Here is a 5,776-nt window from a genome sequence, read left to right as displayed (position 1 = left end):
CCCCCCCCCCCCCCGCTGAGCCCCAACCACCTTCACTTGGACCCCCCTGTAGAGTCCCATTGCCTCTGCACCCAGAACCCCCCTACCAATGAGCCCTTGTTCATCCAGATCCCACCTGGACACCCCCCCCACACACACACACACACACACAAAGCTGCCTGCAACCAGATTGCCCCACACAAACCCTATTACCCCACAATAAGCCTAGATCTCCCCACAACAAGCCCCTCCACACTTGGACCCTGCTGGGCTGAGCCTGCCTGTCTACATCTAGTGTGCCTGGCATGGACCAGGCAGGCCTGGCCTTTGTGGTGTGTACAGCCTCACTGCTGAGTCTGTCATGGGGTGGGGGCTGCAGGGTGATCTCCACCTCTGTGCTTCCCACTGCCATACTGGAGCCTCCACATATATTTATTGACAATATTATTATAATATAATATATTAAAATATTGTGTGCAGAATTTTTAAATTTTTGGCGCAGAATTCCCTCAGGAGTAATGAAAGAGAAACAGTTTGTCAAATGTAAGAGGAGAGAATCTGGAGGGAAAACGTGCTGCTCCGGTGTGCGGAGTAAAAAAAACAAAACAAACACACTGTGCTTGTTTCTGATCTCATTCACATCAGTTTTATACTGGGGCAATTCCACTGAAGTCACCCTAGTTATTCCGGATTTACCAGTGCAAGCATAGCATCAGAGCTATTTTCTCCGGCTATGCAGGATATCCCCACTGAGCCCAAAAAGATGCTGTCCACCATTCTAAGTTTTACTCCCAAGTACTCAGACTAGAAAATCTCCCTACTACTTTGACTCAATATAAGGCAGTACTAAATCATAAACATTTAGTGAGAAAACAGAGGACTTAAAGGCTCCAGTGCTGTCAGCATCTTTCACAAGCACTAACAGAACTGCCTATTTTGAGAAGCGAAGCCCTGACCCAAAGCCTGTATCAGACAGAGTCAATCTAACACTGTACATTGCCCTGAATTTGTAAAGGCCACAGAGCTACTGGAGCTTCCCCAGACATTCCATTTTGCCATTTACATACCATACTGTTGATTTAAGTAAGCAAAGCTTCTTTTACTCTTTTTCCCTGTGACTCCATCACAGATGGATAATCTCTCACAGAAGGTTAAAGCATTGACATCTGTAAGCAATTAAAGTTTGTTCCAGTAGTCGTGAGGTCATTCATTTTTTCCATTTGTAAACGTGTGGATGAAAGGAATAAAATGATAAAGAACTTGCATGTAAAGAACTTAATTGTGCTCCGAGAGCCATAAGAGCACTATGTTTAAATTTGCCACACTGCTATTTTTAAAGTTGGGTAAAGTTATGTGTGACATATTTCAGAACTTTTCAATATTCGGCATCAAGAAATAAGGGCCACAAGAGTTTCAAGAGAGGTACATCTGTCAGTTAGTTATTCTGAATCTCATAAGCACAACGACCGAGCTGGAATTTTAAGTTAAAAAGCAATATACACAGCAGTTTCAGTTTCAGAAACTTTAGCTTTTGCAAAGTTTGCATTTAGTACATATGCTTCACTCCTGCCAGTTACAGTCTACTCTCTAAGAAGGTGATGTTCATACATAAGACACCTGGAAGGCACTGCCTTTGTTACAAAGGATGTTAGCAGATTGTAGCTGACATTGCATTTTAGGATTCCTGCAACATCTGGCCTAGTTTTCTAGCCGGTCACAGCTGGAGCGCAAACAGGTAACAACCATTCCATACACCCCCTTCCTACCCCACACATTGTTACCTTGGGACTCTCCAGAGCATGGAAGGCTTCATACAAGCTCTCCATAGAGGGCAATTTTCACCTTTTACTATAAATTTACCTTTATGGTATTAAATGACTTGTTCGTCACTGAGCAGCAGTTTATACTTTTTCTAAAATCTATGGAGATTTCTAGGCAAAAAACCCCAAACCTTTACATTCTGCATTAAGGTAGAAAGAATCAATCACATCAGTCAAAAAAGCCTTGAATTTGTTCTCCCTTCTTGTGAGAAAGATACAAGGTTAAAATCCCCCGAGAAGTCCACAGCAAAGTTCCTCCTTTACAAAAAACCCACCACATTTAATAGTTAACTTCACCCAAACAACCTTAGCTCTTTCCCTCAAGCACCACCCCCAGAGCAAGACGAAACTCCAAGACAGTCTGGTCCATCTTCCACAAAACCCAATACCTTATTCTTAATCTTCATGAGCCCGTGGGATGGATGGATAAAGCTGTTGCAGAGTTTCTAATTGTTCTCAAGGGGGCACTAGGGGTCAAGTGCTAGGACTGTGGATTCAGTTGCAAGTCATCTGAGAAATCTTAACTCCTCTATATTTCTTCAAGAGTCCATTGGGCAGTCATTGCTAACGCAGGTAGATTTTACAGAAGAGTACTGATGGGATACCAATTAACAATACTAACAAACTCTCAGAAAATGGATTCGTACTGTAATTATATTTTTATAAAGCAATGGAATGTGTGTGCAATAATGTGATACCAACTGGCTCAGACAAGGAACACCACAAATAAGGAAACATATCACATGCACTTTAATTGTTAAGCACAACAGGGAGGCACCCAGCTGGTTTATTTAGCCAGCCATATGACACCCAGATATTGGAGGAAATTGAACATCTCCTCCCTTTTATAACTATGCAATTGTGCTTCTGTCAAACTGGTTCACACCCTTAATGACGTTCATTGGTGCACATACGCAAATATAACTTTGTGCTAGAGAGATTATATAATTCACACGATTTGTATTAGTTGATGCTCTGCATTAACATGGTTTTATGGAAAAGAGGGCTTGTCAAACAAACCCATTTCATTATTTGAAGAGATCACAAGTTTGGTTGATAAAGGTAACTGTATAGATACAAAATACTTAGATTTTTGTAAGGCATTTGACTTCGCACCACACGACAGCTTGATTAAAATTAGTACTACATGACAAAAAGCACATGTTAAATGGATTAAGAACTGGCTCACTGACAGATCTCAAAAAGTAGATGTCAATATAGAATCCCCACTGAATGGGTGGGTTTCTAGTGATGTTCCACGAGAATCAGTACTTGGCCATGTTTTAAAAAGGATGTTGAAAAACTGGACAGGATGCAGACGAGTCAAAAATGATTCAACGGCTGGAGAAAATGTCTTGCAGTGAGCAATTTAAAGATCCTGATCTGTTTAGGTTATCAAAAAGATTGAGTAAGATTGAGCACTGCCTTGATTATAGTATATCGGTAGCGTCATGGGCAGAAAAAAAAAACAGGTGCTGCTAATGCAGAGAAATCTGGCAAAGAAAGGCATAACAAGAACAAGCGGCTGGAAGCTGGCACCAGAAATTTTCAAATTAGAAACAAGGCACAAGTTTTTAAACAGTGAAAGTGATTAAGCTTTGGAACAAACTACCAAGGGAAGTGGTGAATTCTCATCTCTTGATATCTTCATATCAAGATGGAGTCTTTCTGGAAGATTCGCTTTAGCCAAACAAATTATTGGGCTCAATACATTTTACTCAGTTATCCTTTAATGACCTGTGATATACAGGTCAGACTGGATAATCTAACAGTCCCTTCTGGCTCTAAATTCTGTAAATGTATGAATCTTCTATCAGAGACAGAGCAGGTGAGGTAATATCTTTTACTGGACCAACTTCTGTGGTGAAAGGGACAAGATTTTGAGATCCCCAGAGCTCTTCTTTAGGCCTGAAGAAGCTGACAGACATTCAGACCCAAAGAAGAGCTCTGTGGAGTTCAAAGGCTCGTTTCTTTCACCAGCAGAAGTTGGTCCACTAAAAGATGTTACCTCACCCACCTTGTCTCTCTTGTATCCTGAGACCAACACAGCTACAACACTGCAAACAATGACGCTTATTTTGACAGCCACAACCAAGGGTTTGAGAATGTCTTTAACACATCCAGGTGTGCCTATGTAATACAAAATTAACTCACTATTTGAGGAACACATGAGGTACTGTAATACTGGGAAGGTTAAAGGGACACAGTCATCTTGAAAGCCATTTCTGTTTGACTTTTGTACCTCCTGTTATTACAACAACTAGACTTTATAAAATAAAGCAGCAAGAGCCCCCTGGGATCCAGTTTGTTTACTGTGTGCATTTAACAGCAGTTGGTGCATAGTCAGTTTCCCTGTTTCCCTGTGTAATCAATTAGCAAAGGAGAAACTGATTGCAACTTGTCAGTGAGAGAACAGGGGGAAAACACATTTTAAAAGAGTAATTGGTATCAAAAGACTGACGTTGACGGCGTGCCTTTAAAGATGAGTTTGTGGCACAGGGTCACATATCTCAGTCTATCTTCAAATCACTCAGTGGCCTGGGCCCAGCATATCTAAAAAACTGCCTCATGAAGATCCTTCTATAACGCTTTGCTCCTCAGGCAGAATGGAACATTTTACCAGAAGGGTAAAGCTCATCTGTGAAAAAGTCTGAGATTTCTTGGGGGCCTATCCCAGACAGCAGGACAACCCCCCCAGGAACTAATGACCATCACAAGCACCACCTTCTGCTCCAAATGCAAGGTGCTTGTCTTCCAACTGCCTTCTCTAGCAAACACACAGCAATGTGTACATGTTAAAAATATATTAAAACAATCCCCTACGGAGACATAACTGCACACAAAATTCTTCCTTACAGAGAGGATGAGAAAGAGAATGAACCACACCTGACAGATGTTAGTCTCCTGGCTCAGATACTAAGTGATAAGGGTGGTATAAGAACCTGAATAAAACATCAAGTTGACAGGTTCACTCACAAGCCAGCTATTTAACATTACTTTAATTTTGTTTTTTGTGTTCAAGTTTAAAAAATACACCAACTTCTCCTGTGCTGAAACCCTGGAGGTATAGCACTTCAGTACCTGCCCATTATTCTCATTAGCATTAGTAGGAACCGTACAGCAAGCTGAGAAGCATTGGTGCCACTTTTCATGCTGTTAAAGAGAATGTCTCTGTCTAGGTATTTCTTCTCCACTCATCATCATGGTATCGGAGCAGGATTTCCCCACAGAACTCATTTCAGTATGGACTGGTCAGTGAGGGGTTTTTTGTTTTTGCTTACAATCTTTTGAAAACTGCAGTTATTCCCTCTCTCCCACCCTGGGGTTTCAGTCACCAGATCATAAGGTGTTTCCTGAAAGGCTTATTGAAGCCTGTCACAGGGCCCAAAACTGAGGCAGTCAGGAACCTTTGTAATGTTTCAATCCTGAAAGATACCACTGGACCAGTTTAAGCAGATTTACCTACACTGTTATGAGCATTTCCCCATGCAAGAAAGAACTTCAAAATACTGAACAATGCAAGTTCTCTTTTACCCACTCACACTATTTGTGCAGCATCTGGATACAGGAATTGTTTGCTTTGTCGCAAAGGGGGATGGTTCAAGAAGTGGTGACAGCATCATCTCCACTTGAAGTCCTAGTTCAGATCAAGTTTTCACCTGGTCATTTAGACACCCTTGAAACTGAATTTTGAGAAGAGATTAGTGACTAGAGTAGGGGATGGAGAAGCAGGATTCCTGGGTTCTAGTCGCAAGCTCCACCACTGACTTCTTGTGTGATCTTTGTCAAGTCACTTCCCTACTCCATGCCTCCATTTCCTGATCTGTGAAATGAGGATAACACACACCTACACCTCCCCAGGGATAGGAGATGTAATTTGTGTTTGTGAAATGCTTTGAGGTGTTCAGATAAAAGTCACTAGAGAAGTGCAAATTACAATGGAAACTGCTACCAGACTCTAGCTTCCATGCAGGGGA

The 5,776-nt window shown here is 41.6% G+C and overlaps 1 protein-coding gene across 1 annotated transcript in view; it reads right to left on the bottom strand.

Moving 5' to 3' along the window:
• MFSD13A (major facilitator superfamily domain containing 13A) overlaps positions 1–5,776 on the bottom strand; it is a 20,488-nt gene that overhangs the window by 14,162 nt on the left and 550 nt on the right. The window lies entirely within an intron of this gene.

This window comes from Terrapene carolina, unplaced genomic scaffold (assembly GCF_002925995.2).
Source record: "Terrapene carolina triunguis isolate 2854851 unplaced genomic scaffold, T_m_triunguis-2.0 Scaffold95, whole genome shotgun sequence".
Taxonomy (NCBI): Eukaryota; Metazoa; Chordata; order Testudines; family Emydidae; genus Terrapene; species Terrapene triunguis.
Note: the sequence above shows the minus strand (reverse complement) of the source record. Positions and strands in the feature narration are given on the sequence as shown.